The 15,298-nt window shown below is 36.6% G+C and overlaps 1 protein-coding gene across 3 annotated transcripts in view; it reads left to right on the plus strand.

The window, feature by feature from the left end:
- The window catches only part of LOC139974373 (tRNA dimethylallyltransferase-like), a 121,183-nt gene that overhangs the window by 52,561 nt on the left and 53,324 nt on the right, over positions 1 to 15,298 (plus strand). For all 3 annotated transcript variants that reach the window (XM_071981479.1, XM_071981483.1, XM_071981480.1), the window contains exon 2: positions 9,468 to 9,607. The gene's annotated coding sequence lies outside the window, so the exon portion shown is untranslated. The remainder of the gene's footprint in view (positions 1 to 9,467; positions 9,608 to 15,298) is intronic.

Here is a 15,298-nt window from a genome sequence, read left to right on the forward strand (position 1 = left end):
TTTCACAGGTAGAATGATCGACTACTGGGAGCACATTAGCCGGAGGGAGGAGGGGGGGTGGGGGCGAAGGTTCGTTAACTGTAACCACGATAGTTTGCTATTAACAGAAATTTCAGAGTAATTTGTACTTTTGTCAAAAATATTTTTGTACTCGAAAATCGATACGAGAAGACGAAACAAAACTACTTGAAAATGTTGCCGAAGGATTCAAACACTGGATTCCCATCAGGTATCTTCACCCTTGATCGCCCCCCTCCCGCCCATGTACAAGCTGCCAACAACAATGTATCCCACCCCATCCCCTTTCCCCCTCCCGCCTCCAAATATCCTCCTAAGCGTCTGAGCGTTATAAAAGAGTAGATGAAATAAACATTGTTTGCTATAGAGTGAGATTCGAATCATCAATGATGAGGAAAACAAGTCTTACTGTGTACTAATCCAATTGTGCTATTGCAATTATTATCAAATTGAACATTCTTCAATAAAACGCTGGGAATTATGTAAAGACTTAGATAACAATGTAACCACGTTTGCTTATAGCAAATTTTAGTCGGTTAAAAATCGGTTATATTTCGTTATCGGTTTTACAGCTGTCATTTTATTTTCTCTTCTGGGCTGCTGACACTATTCAAAAGAGAAGATTCTGATAACAGAGGACAACTGCGCAAATGAATCTTACTCTTAGTACTATATACAAAGCAATTCGATATACTGCGGTTATTGTAAACCATCGCGGAATTGCTACCTGTGACCACAGCATGTGGTTATGCGGGACACTACCCAAAACCACAACGATGTTACGACTGCAAACTTCTCACATTCCAGATTAAAGGTGGCGTGCAGGTTTTATATATATCCTGTAAAATTGATATCAAAGTCTCTGTTAAGATTAAAATTTAAATAAAGAAAAAAAGAGCAAAATATCCAACTGTTACTGTGAATGAAACAAGACGTCAATCCTTTAGGCGATTATTAGTCCGAATACGGCTGAACACTTTTCTGAGCAAGTATAGTTGTCAATGAACGTATTTCAAACTCGCAGGTGCATACGGTGCCCGTTGAAAAGAAAACATGCCGTTAGCAGGGCGAGAATTTCCTGGGAGGGGGTCCAAGGAAGGGTGCATGAATTTGTCAGATTTGGGTGTCTAACTACGGGGCTTTTAGTAGATCTGATTTTATTATCTTAAGATATTAGTCCTTCGGCGGTGCGACCATGTAACGAAGTGCATCCTATAGTGTTAATGCAAGCGTATAAAGGACACAGTGATTTACCTTATTGATTAAAGCCGTCAGTGTGTCGTATTCATTGAAGGAATAAAAAAAAATCCCACCCATTCCCCTGTACCTGCTCCCCATTAACCTCTTCGGTAATAGTATTATTTTGCTATATTCAACCTTGGAGAGTGGAACTGGGAGTGGGGAGGAGGGGAGGGGGAGGGGCTGGAGGTCTTCGTAGTCATGGGTACCATTGGGAGATACGAGGTTGTGAATTGGCAACAAAAGCTTCCAGGATTGAGCTTGTTAGTATTACTCGATTGGCCACAGATCCTCCAAGCACGGTCTTTTTGGAAATCTTATTTATGGTATTAAATTATTTTATTCTCGTATTTATCGCTTTTGTCGTCACAAATTTTACCACTGGTCGTTACGAGACGCTACTCATCATATCCAATAAGAGAATAACTGTTCCAATTGCCAGTCAGTAACGACGAATTGTATACGTCCAAGAAATAATGCAAAAATGTGATTTTTCAAAGTTAGGAATGTCGCCTCCCGGTATGGGAGAACTGCAATGGGAGAACAGTGTGGTCAAAGGTCCTTTGAGACGCCCACCACATCCAGTCCCCGCAGTGCCATTCGCATTTTAGGTGAATGACCTTTTCATAAAAATAAAAAAAAAACGATTTGCTAATTTGGTAACCATAATGTAATAAGAGATTTGGCTAAGACGAAATTTCTTAATCAGACAGGCTACTCTATTTCGTGCTTTTTTATTCTTTTTCTTTTTAATTCTGCCGATAATGTCTTGCAGTGCTTGCGGTATAGGCACTGTTTGTATTTCAGAGAATTGCTGAATCGAGTGAAAGGAATGTGGTAACTAAGAAAGGCAACACGAAAGAATATGTAGTCAAGTTTTGAGAGAAACGTTCATATAACTGCCAACTAGTTAGGACTTATGCATGGGAACGTTTATACACAGTCCTGCGTTGTTTACGCTCGTTCCTTTCCGCAATACGAAGTACAATAATCAAACACCGTGTTATCACCAACCAAGCTACGCGGGCGAAAGGGGAAGAATGCGGGCAATAATTGTGGTGAAGAACCGCATGCGTTCGTCAAAAGTATCTTGAGAAGAAACATTATCTGTTTAAAGAACTTTTTAAATTTGATTTTGGTAAATGTTATGACGCTATGCGTTACTGCAATTCCATAGCAATTTATCATGCATGGGCCGCTTTCATTTCAGATAAGGTAAAAATTCAAGTCGAAATTTGTGATTTTTTTTTCTTCTTCAAATTCGATGTCACGAAATGTGTCTGGGGGACGAAATCGATTCGATAAGCTTTGATCCTTCGAATAATTCCTATTCGTCGAAGATGACTATAAAAGCCATTTAAATATCTCCGTGTGGATAATTTTAGAGAGTGGTAGTATACATGCTTGTTCAAACTTGAGGATGGGTGACAATTATCTGGCATTCTAGCATCTTCGTGTGGGAGTGGAGGGGGGAGGGGGGGGGGGTAAAATAATGATGGCCTTTAAATACCGAATGCAAAATGGCTGCTTTAAAATAACGCTATAAGTGTAAACTATAAGTAACTGAATAAATTGAAATTGAAGTCCCGCCGCGGGCCTTGAGGAACTTGAAATTCCTCCACATAAACTTGCAGTTAAAATATAAGCCATTGTACAACGGTGCCAAAAGAATTGACCATGCATTATCAACCGTAATATATATATATATATATTTCATTACAAGTCTCTATGCAGATCTAAAGTTACATTCCGTATATGTCTCGTTACATTACTAAACCTATATTTCAAACGAATTATGTATCAGGCGCCATGTTAGCATATCCACAATATAAAATAGTTTACGAATCAATGATATTGAAAGACTGTAAAGTAACATGGTCACAGCGTGAAAGCAAGGCTATCCTAACTAGGTCCCGTCACCCTTTGCTCGTTTGCCAGCCACAACAATGCAGAATCGCACGGTGTTCTCGACCACAATCCCACATAAATTGGTCAGAAACGCAGAAATACTGACAGAAAAGCCCTCGGGTATTATATACCCTGAAGGAGCCTAATTTTTTTTAAAAGATTTTCCTAATGAGCACAATCTTCGACGTCATTCTATCAGATTCGATTGCATATCAAAGTTGTCAGAGCCTGTATCATGTTACGTGTTAGTAAAACGACTTAGGTAAAGTTATCCTGCATATATCAACATTATGACGTTATAGAGCTGGAAAGACCTCAAAGACCACTTGTTATAAATACAATAAATAAAAGACTTAACTTATATTCGGCCTTCGGTATAATAAACGGTATGTTCCGAAAATTTTACTTTTAAAAATTTCAATTTCACGTGTTGTTCAAATTGACCAATCAGTGTCCATCAGTGGGGTATTTTCTGTCACGTCCGATTCGTGAATGATTGCCAACACGTTATAGCATATATTGTCAGTCATTGCCGACTTTACAAGACAATCAATCACAAAAAAAACTTTGAGATTGAGTTTACCGTAAACTAATGATAGCGTTAGTCATAATTTATTTGATTATATTGTAAATTTTGTACAGTTTAGTTCCATTTGACATTTTGTATATAGTTTTTATTTCTTATTGAATAGCCGGTATATGTTTGCTAAACAAACAGATTTTCAACGCAATATAATTATGCAAGCTCATTTTATGACGTTCGTATAACACTCCCACTGGGACCTTCGTCAGCAGTACACTGTATTCCAATATATTTAAAGAATATAGAAAGTTTCGATATTGGTAAGTTTACATATAGTTTTCAGTACAGTACAAATGAGGAACTAAATGTTGCAATTGACCTATAATGACGACATCAATATATTTACCTTAACAGTATTAAAGTTACTCATTAAATAACATTTATTGTTACGAATCTCAGTATCAATATAGTATAGGCCTATGTTACTCTGATTTGTTATTTGTCTGCAATAAATTTGTCAGGGACAGATGTTGTTGATGGTGTTGACGGTGTTGATGGTGTTGATCTTGGTTTACAATTCACAGTGAGGGAGTTGTTCTGTGTGTTCATAGATTACTTATGTGCCAGTTTATGCGGGAGTGACGAGGTCAAGTAACCGGAGATCTCGGTTCGATCGATCCCGCCCCCCCCCCGACCGTTCACACTACAATCTTGATCGCCCTTGCGGGACTATATCCTCCTTTCGTTCTCAAACGTGAACACTGAAAGGCTGTTGCTGTATTCATTCATAATTTCTCCGGAAGTTGTCTTCATTTTACTGAACAATGGCAGTACGGTTAATATTCATATCTTTGCAACACAAAAAAAGATAATTATCTCGTAGACTCAATCGTAGAAGCAGAACTAGTGAGCAAACAAGCATTATCCGATGAGGAAGGAATAGTTAAACTTTAACTCATCATCAATACAAAATCATCGCAATTAAAGTCCATATCCGGTTGTCTTTTTCTTTTGAGGAAATAAAAGTTGATAACTGTCGCATCCAGAGATAACAAGTTCATCTGTGACGTCATTTCCTGTGATCAGCGACTTTATCGTTTTATATATATACGCTAATGATATCATTTGACAATTAGTGTTATTTCAGTGACAAAAAAATAAAAGCGCTTATATCTTGATAATCAGATTGCAGCTTACTCTTTCCACCCTCTCCATATGCTGTGGCAAGAATTTCACTAGAAAACTATATGGTAAGGGTGTCTAACTTCAAAGCCGGCGGGGGGGGGGGGGGGTGGGTGGCTGACAGGCAGGGTGGAGGGGGGCAGAGGACTGTTACGAACATTTTGTTTTGGCTTGGATTAAGTGGTGCATTAATAGGGAAACTAGTATTGTGAAATTGGAGAAAGTTGAGCTATTTCATTGTATATATATCTGGGTACGGATTTGGATAGCGCGTAGTTGTCGGGTATCCTGTATAGCTAAACATATACATATTACCTGCAGGGTGGGGGGGGGGCACGGTACCTTTGAAATTTGAAGTTGCCATGAATAACCAGGGGTGCATGTTAGCTATGAATGAAGGGGCCATTATCTCCGTCCTTGACTGTAGGGACCGCTTTTTTGGTTAATGAGGTATCCGAGGAGATTGTCACTTTCGAACGGGGAGTGGGGAGGGGGTGCTGGATTCACGTTTTCCGTTCCTCCCTGGTTCAACCATAGATTGATATTTACAAACCTCTCGTCGTGTTTGCCTGCTTGGCGCGCCTCTAAACTGAATCCCACTAATACAGTCCAGTACGACGGAATGAAAATAATGCACACTTTGCGTGATAAGAGTGAGTGTAAGACCACCTTGCGGCCTCAGTGGACGCATGTAAGGTATTCATTTCATTCCAACGTTGGTCTCCCACACGTGTAATATGACTAAGTTGCATCTATTGTGTTAACCATCGTATTCATCTTTGTGTTTCCAATTTCCGTTTGATATTCCAATAGAATCAAACGCAAGACCGTGGAGGTAAACGATCGATTAACCAAACACAATATGCTTGAGACGCCCAGCGCGGCGCCAACAACAATATTACAAGAAATTCCTTGAATTTCAGGTTAAAATTGGAAAAGAAAACAGATTTTAGGTCTTAGTAATTCGTGGGATTGTGAGAAAAAATAGTGAGTGTATAGTATCGGCGAAATAAGCTAGACTATATTTCCAACTTTTAAGTGACAAATTTGTGAGGTTTAAAATAGGCGTTAAAGATATAGTTCGTGCACTTTTGTATAAGCCCCACGTTAATAATGACTAATCGATTTGTTTGTATCAATCAACGTGCATGGAAGATCAACCCTAAAACATTTACAGTAAAGATATTAAGCATGTTAATTATATATATATATATATATATATATATATATATATATATATATATATATATATATATATATATATATATATTTATTTATATATATATATATATATATATATATATATATATATATATATATATATATATATATATATATAAACATGGACGTTTCGAAAAACGGCCACTAAATTTTAATTTTCTTTCCGATTTTTTTATCAGTCGAATCACATTTGATGTAAAAGACGAGTGACGTCACTTATTTCCAGGAATAATTAACTAAGTTAGTTTTACTTTCGTGATGTATGATCGCCATCGGTTTATAGTGGTCCCTGGTAAAAAAAAAATATTACATTATCGAAATATTGGTGAATTTTAGATATGGTTTCTCAAGTTCCCGCTTGAACGTGAATCTTTGTTTGAGGTAGTGGGGATGGGAGATTTGGGTTATGCGGGGCTTGCGAATCCCCGCTGCTCCTCCCCGCTGGACACGGGATATTTAAACATCGATGCCTCGAAGCAAACATGCATCATGGTTTTTTCATTTTTTGTAGGGATTTTGTTTTTAAACAGCGTACATATTTCCAAGCATCCCCACTCCCACGGGTTTGATGCTAAAGACGTCCCTGTAACTAGTTACCAATAAATGTTGCCAAGGTTAAAGTGTTTTATGCTATGCCAACTTTATGTCCCTCAGGCTTTCAACGGAAGTTATTAATGACTGCTTTTTTTCCCTTCAAAATAGCACACATACAGTGTCAATGCTTGTCAAATCATGAAATTTGGTAAACATCGTTGATAGCGTCAAAAAGAAAAAAAAAGAAGAAAAAAAAGTGTGAACCTGAAAGTTATTCGTTCAAGGCGATGCAATCAGTTGTAAATCAAGTAGATTTCATAAAAATGAAAATGATATGAAAATTTATGGTAGTCGAGAGAAAAGTAGTAGTTTTACCAAGAATTTTAATAGATGACGAACATTTAGAGATAAATACATCACTCACATCTATAACCTTCTGCTAAGTCGGCATAGATTTACGGATGAAAAATGATCATCGTTCAAAAAAATAATAATAATAATAATAATAAAAAATAGAAATAAAAAAACAAGGATTTCTGACGGTTGATTTTCAAAAGTGGAATTTCTGCCGCGACCAGCACGATGAATATCCTAAACGCCAAGATGTTATTATGGTTGTCAAAAAGTCAGTTTGTAATAAGTGTCAAGAATGATTACCTTTGCATTTTGTTTTACAACGATACTTTGCCAATCTTGACATAAGGTATATCTTTATTTCAGGAGCCGACGATTTTGTTAACATGGTATTCCCGGGTTCGTTTCAGAGTTTATTGCCATGGCATCCGGTAACAAACGTATGATATATGTGCACTAAATTAACTTTATTGATTTATTACTGTTATATCGCAATATGCCGTAATATATCACGGTAGTTTCTCCACCGATTTTTCGACATGGCTGGTGAAACATGAAATCCTCCATATGGAGTGCATATCTATCTATTAAAACAATATAGGACTATCGTATATTTCACATGTTGCTCCTCCCAGCTGAGCTAAAACAGGAGCTTATTTGTTTGCACGCCTATGTCAAAAAGTACACCGCAGGCGAACTGTAAATTTAAGACAATGCCACATCGCACTTTGCACAGGTCTACGTACATCTACATCACATCTTGGATCAAGTGATATGACCTTTGATGCATGTTAGTACTTCTTGTTAAGTGGCGGCGCATGCCTCTCTTTCGCATTAAAAATGCATGGATGGTGGTTTTGCGACATCCTCTAATCCATTCAAATTTATGTTACATTGAATCTTTACACTTGTATACATTTCCATTGATGTATGACACATTGTGTTATTTTCTTTTGGGACTCGGTAAAACTTGATCCATGATCAAACCTAGCACATTTGGACAAGGAATTTTCTGTTTTCATAAAAATTCCTTAGCGCTCACGTGACTGTAGGTCCACCCCGTGACGTACTTGTGCGGAGTCATAGGATTATTCGGTATGATGTTCGCGTCTCTCGTCGACATTACGTGGCGGGGTGGGAAGGGGGGGGGACGTGGATATCCGATAGCAGATAATGTGAAGCGTATATATGGAAGAGCCTAGCTATTCTCAACTGTCTATTGAAGTTGTAAACCTTATCTCGATACCGTGCTCCCTAACTCGAGATAAGGTTGATTAAATGTAACCAGAGAACTATAACCCAGCATGCAACTCCCCGACGTAACTTATCTTAGCTGGCTAAGCCCCACCCCTCTCTCCAGGAAGTGGAACACAGTAGGTGGCCTGGGATACCATCATGGTTGATATCCTTCGAAAGGTTTTATATCCAACTATACGATACTGTTATTGAGGTATCCTTGAAATCTGATAGAGTGTGGAATGTTGGCGAATAGTTGTAAAGGTTCCTTTCGTTTAGAATTTCGTAAATCTATACTTTACTTTTGGTGAGATTATTATTGCTCTTCGGCGGATAAAAATGAATAAATTAATGATTTGAACATTTTGAACGAAAAAACAAAGATTTGTTTCAGCTCAAACTGTCAATGAGAGCGTATGGGGCACGTGTTACATATAATATATATATATATATATATATATATATATATATATATATATATATATATACATGAAATATATATATGAATTTATATATATATATATATTTATATATTTACATATATAAATTCATATACATATATATATATACGTTATATGTATACGTTATATAGACTATATAAATATATATATATATATATATATATATATATATATAGGCTATATACGTTACATGTATACGTTATATATACACAGTATATATACGTTGGGAGCGACTGTGCTCTTACCTATCCCCTCACTGTATAAACCGTTTAAAATGCTTCAGTGCAGCAAAATGAAAGTATAAGAAACAAAAACCCTATAAATGATTGATAAAGATAATGGTTTATTTATTTTACCAAGAATTTTGGGCCTAAAAAGGAAAGTGGAACCGCTTGATATCGAATGCATTCTTTTGTCTAGGGCAGTGGAAATTTGTACAAAGATTTACTTTCCCACGAGTCACCATGGTGACGCGCTGAGCTTAAGGTATAAATTGAGATAACGCTGAAAAAAAATCTTTGCGCTGATCATTACCACCAGGATGAATAAAATATTTAACATTTTTATAGGAAGGCGAATCTCTCCATTGCGCACCAGTATTCAGTGTTCCCCTGAAAAAAAAATTGGCAATTCGCACCCTGTATATAGGCCCATGGAGATAAGGCAAAGTTTCAAGAAGAGACTTTACAAAATCGATCGGTTTCCTGATTTGAGCAGGGGATACTCACTAGTTTTAAATTAAAAATGTGAAGGTCTTCTTTTTAACATTGTTTTTCTAAAATATTTTATAGGGATCTCCTGATGTGAACATTAACGTGAGAGAGGCCCACCTGTAACCCTGTGAGTTTTCTAATACTCTTAACTGAAAGAATGAGATGCTGGTGACGTCACGACTGATCTAATTCATGCTCTGGGGCTAAAAATACTTCTGGTAAGATTGAAATGTTTTTACTAAAATAAACTGAAACCTCAAAAATAAAACCTTGTTGATATTGGTCAAGTTTTTACCACAAAACCTTTAATCCTATCATTTTGGGTATCTGAGTGTAAAATTGCCATGAATCAAAAACTTTATTTTGTTTTCCTCCTCAATTTTTTGAATAAAAACTGGTAATCCTGAGAAAGAAGAGAGAGTGTGGTCAGTCGTAAAAAAGATTACCTAAAAACATGAATAAACTTAACTTTTGATCCGGAGCAAAAATATTCCCATTACGTATAAGGTAGTCCCACATTCCATTTATTGTGAGGTCTCACGATTTCGGGAATACATATTATTTATTTGACCCAAATGCTTATTCTAAGTACAAAACCAAACTTTCTAAAGGTATAATTTATCAATGGCAACCGTTGTGATAATCACAATATGATATCATCCCAAATTCTCACTAATATTATAAAGGTGTTAAATGAAGCGAAATTTACCCACTTGAACTTGTCATTGAGCGTTGATGTGAAGCCTGGATTTATTAATGTCTATGAAATGATTAACAGACTTCATGAAGAGCACAATAGTAATTGAACTATATAGATATATAGATATATATTTCTATATACATGAAATTTTCAAAACTTGTTGCTAAATAAAGAAGCGAAAGTTGAGGCCCTGAACATTTTGAAATCATTTCAATAGTTGAAGCCGATCAATGTGTCAGTTACGTAAAGAAATAACAATAAATCCATCACCTATGGGATGGTAAGCCGGATTTGAAATGATATATATGATATAAGACACTCTCGTCGTTACGAAAATGAAATTAACCATTATGAAGGAGGGGTACAGCCGAAATTCCTGGAAGCAGCTTTGAACATTTCGTTTTTGTTAGAAATGTCATGCACGTTTAATGTCGACTGATGTTAGAATATGCAGCCTGAAGATGATTCGTATAGTAGTACTCCTCAAGTATGCCCAAATATGCTAGCAAGTCAAATAAATGGTCACTGATTTTTAGATTTCAAGAATCATTTGACTGTCATCTCAATAGCATTGTGCCTCCTCTCTGAGGGGTACACGTTGTCAGTCCGACACGTTTTCAGTCCGAAAATAAAATACACGTTTCAGTCCGAAAAAACGAGTTTTCAGTCCGACACGTTTTCAGACCATATCAGAATGTCTGATTCAATTCCCTTCAGTGTCTTAGCTGGGGAATTATTTTAAGACTTAGAACCTACTGGAAAGAATACAGTTGAAAACTGTTTTATTCAGTTTTTAGCATCCCTAAAAATTTGAGGCATACTGATGACCCTTTAACCTATGTATGATGTATATATCACGTTTTTCTTTTGCACATCTTTATTGAACCTTTTGGCGTTCCATGAATCATTACGTATATGGCATTGTTCCAATCACAGCAGACTTTCCGACATTTCAAGTATCGATATAGATTGTTTTCTCACAATTTTTTTGTTTTTTGTCGGGAATGAATTTGTGTATCTCAATTATCCACTTATCAGTCAGTGCGTGTGTCCTCTTGTGCTTCTGACTTGACTAGAGAAATTCGACCTCGACTCAACAAAACATCAAAACTTTACACTCATTGAAGGATGTCTTCAATGACTTGTTCAATAGTTCGCTAAAGTTCCGTTTAGGAATTAGATCGGATCATTAGATCGTGAAAGTTGTGATCTCCACACAAGTGACAATAACGAGGATAGAATAACACATAAAACTCTAATTAATGGTTAACACCGGCTGCATTCAAAGCAAATTATAATCAAGCCTAGCCGTCGGCTAATCTAGCCAACAAATATGCTAGCAAGCCACATCATTGGTCACTCATCTTACTTTATACAAATACAATTTAGACCTGACAGTGTAGGTATAAGAGGATGTTCAACTTTCACCCAAATTATATACGCCCATACATACAGATGAAGTAATATTAATTTATACAATTTACTATTTCACTTATAAATAGCCCTGACAACGTTCTTCTGCTTCAATCAAATCCCCTTTCTTCTCAAAAGTTGAATTCTTGTTTTCTTTGTTTTAACAGTATATCACGTTTCCTTCCTGTACGTTGATTTTAAAGCAGTTATATTTCATTTTCGTTATACCTATGATAGCATGAAGCTTTCAGTCATTGCAGCATAAAATCTTTCTATTGAAGTTATAAATTAAAAGAAATAAATTGAAAAAATGACCAGTATATGATTAAAAATTGGTCAATATAAAACAGCGTAATTTTCGTATAGCTCTTTAGTATATAAATAGTATGATTTATATATATATATATATATAGTATAATATATATATATATATAGGCTATATATATAGGCTATATATATAGGCTATATATAGGCTATATATATATATAGGCTATATATATAGATATATAATTAGTGTGAGTATATATATATATATATAGTGTGAGTACGAATACAATATCACGAGTAAGAGTACATCGTGAGCACTAGCACAACATCATGAGTACGAGTACAACAGTATGACTACGAATACAACAGCATGAATACGAGCACAACAGCATGAGTACGGGTACAACATTATGAGTACGAATATACAACAGCATGAGTATGAGTACAACAGCATGATTACGAGTACAACAGTATGAGTACGAATACAACAGCATCAATACGAGCACAACAGCATGAGTACTAGCACAACAGCATGAGTACGAGTATAACAGTATGAGTACGAATATACAACAGCATGAGTATGAGTACAACAGCATGATTACGAGTACAACAGTATGAGTACGAATACAACAGCATCAATACGAGAACAACAGCATGAGTACGAGTACAACAGTATGAATACGAGTACAACAGTATGAGTACGAATACAACAACATGAATACGAGCACAACAGCATGAGTACGAGTAAAACAGTGTGTAAACGAGTACAACAGTATGAGTACAAATACAACAGCATGAGTACGAGTACAACAGTATGACTCAAGTACGAATACAACAGCATCAATACGAGCACAACAGCATGAGTACGAGTACAACCGTATGAATACGAGTACAACAGTATGAGTACGAATACAACAACATGAATACGAGCACAACAGCATGAGTACGAGTACAACAGTGTGTAAACGAGTACAACAGTATGAGTACGAATACAACAACATGAATACTAGCACAACAGCATGAGTACGAGTACAACTGTGTGTAAACTAGTACAACAGGTTGAGTACGAATACAACAGCATGAGTACGAGTACAACAGTATGAGTACGAGTTCAACAGCATGAGGAAGAGTGTAAGTAGAATTTTCCTATATGCTTAAGTACGAGTCCAAGGTTCTGAGGCACAAGTACGTGAGTTTGCACTTGCTTACTATTCCGAATGCACTGAGTATGCGTATGTGTACGCGCACGAGTACATACTCTACGAGGGCTTGTTCGATTACAGGTTCCAATGTTAGAATACGAATTAGTGCGAATATGGACTCTTTACAAATCTGTTGGGTATACAGGCTTTGCAAAATTGTTGAACAAACGCAACCTTAGGAGGGTATTAGGGGACCTGTTTTTTTTCAGTGCACTATCCACACACTATAGATGTATAAACACACAAAGCCTATACGAAAGTATTTTATACACTACCTCTTTCCTTTCCAAACCATCGTATATGCGCTGACATACTGGTTTCGTAAAACATTCTGGAACATTTATTTTGTTAAAACCGACGTATAAGTGGTTGTAGAGGGTTGCGCGTTTCAATTGAAGAGACTCGAATCCCTTAGAGACAATGTTGTGGTTTTATTGTTACATGTTTTCCTGACATGTTTCTGTCCGATGGTTTAGACATTATATTTCATTAATTTCACATTAAGACGTCACTTGTGCGACAGGCATGCAGTAATCTCATTTTATGTACGCCGTACATGTCGGTGGAGCCCATCAACGAATCCCCATCGTTGATTTGATTTAGTACAATGACGAAGGTTATGTGGCGTTTATTTGCGAACTCGCCGCATCTATAACGAATTTCTCAAGTCCCTATAGATGTCAACGCATGGGCTTGCAGAGGGAGGGGGGGGGGGGGCAGGATGGGTATAGATCAAGCGTAACGCAAGCTGCAGTCACATATAGTTGGCTTTGATAACATCTGATTAAAAGATTATGATATATCAAATATTATTATGTTTTCTTTCAAAAAAATAAGACTTGTTAAGTTCAAGAAGTCATGTAGTAAATGTGTAATAATGAAGTTATTAATATAAGAAAAATCTCAAAAAAAAAAATAGGAAACAATTTTCTGACAGCATGCCCTTCACTCCCGACACTCATACTTTCACGACTCCAAGTTCAGGGGCATTGTTACATAATATCACATAAACGCAAAGGTGCAATTTGAAAATATTGCAATGAGGGGATGTTACCCATAAATTTGACATTGGCCGCTGAATCAGTTCATTCGTTTGTCCCATTACGTAACAGTTCTTTTCGTTCAGAATAATTTATATACTTTCGTAGATATTGCTGACGTCTGTAGGGGAGGGGAGGGTGGGGGAGGGGGTCTAATGCGCCATAGCTCAGTCTTCGTGGGATTTCTCAGCTCGTGGTTCCAGCAGTTTGCGGACCGTTGGTCTAATTACATTGTATAGTGTACGTAGACGTAGAGGAAATATAGTCTCAGAAACAGTTGTGTGTATAATCGACATCTGGTGATTGGAGCATCAGTGACCTGAAATAAACTGAAATAAAGGAAATGGCAATAATAACATATTTCCGGTGGCGTATTTTGCCCATACCTATCGATTAAGATCAAATTGAACTTGGAGGCAAAATATCCATTGTGTGTATGATCAACGGTTACATGATCTATAGGGCTTGCTTTAAGTAACCACGTGATACTAATATGCTACATCGCCCATCCAGGCTATAGGCTGAATGTTGAATCCTTCGTGGGAATTTGTTTATATTGTGAACTAACATGTTCAAAAATTACTTATCGAGACATATTAAATGGAAAATCCCGATGGTCAAAGATGACTTTTCTCCCTAAAACTACCGCAACCCAACAATTTCCGTTAAAAAAAATCCGCAGTAGAACGTAAAAAAAATAAATTCATCCTAATACCATATGTAATCGTAGAACTATGATATGATATTTTAATGTCTGAGGAACCTTTTTTTTCATTTCATGGTGATCAGTGTGAATTTACCTCCATCTTCGTACAGGACTGTCTTTGCATAATAGTATACGGTACCTAAGCATAACTCACCTATATAGTGATCCCCCCATCCCCCATCCCCTCCCGTCCCCTTCCACCATTTTGCTTCGTGAATATCAGAGGTAACTTCACTCCAATGATTTGAAAGAAATTATAGAATAGTACGTTTTCCTTTGATTAGAAAATACCAAAAGAGAAAAGAAGACTGAGAAAGGAAAACAAAAAGAGAACAGCAATTCACTTCTGTTGTTGTTAACGATGAGGAACTTCCGGCATTGACCAATATACACAATAAATAATATGAGATATCAATGTCCTCATATTGTTTCCTAAATAACCCAGGGTTTTTCAATCCCTTTCAAAGTGACAAAGAAATTCATTCCATAGAACGAATTTAATTTGAACAGAGAATATACAAGAAACAAAAGAAAATTGTATCATTTCGGTAGCCTTGTAATAATTAATGGTTCTTTAGATT

The sequence above is a fragment of the Apostichopus japonicus genome, chromosome 9 (genome assembly GCF_037975245.1).
Source record: "Apostichopus japonicus isolate 1M-3 chromosome 9, ASM3797524v1, whole genome shotgun sequence".
NCBI classification, from domain to species: domain Eukaryota; kingdom Metazoa; phylum Echinodermata; class Holothuroidea; order Aspidochirotida; family Stichopodidae; genus Apostichopus; species Apostichopus japonicus.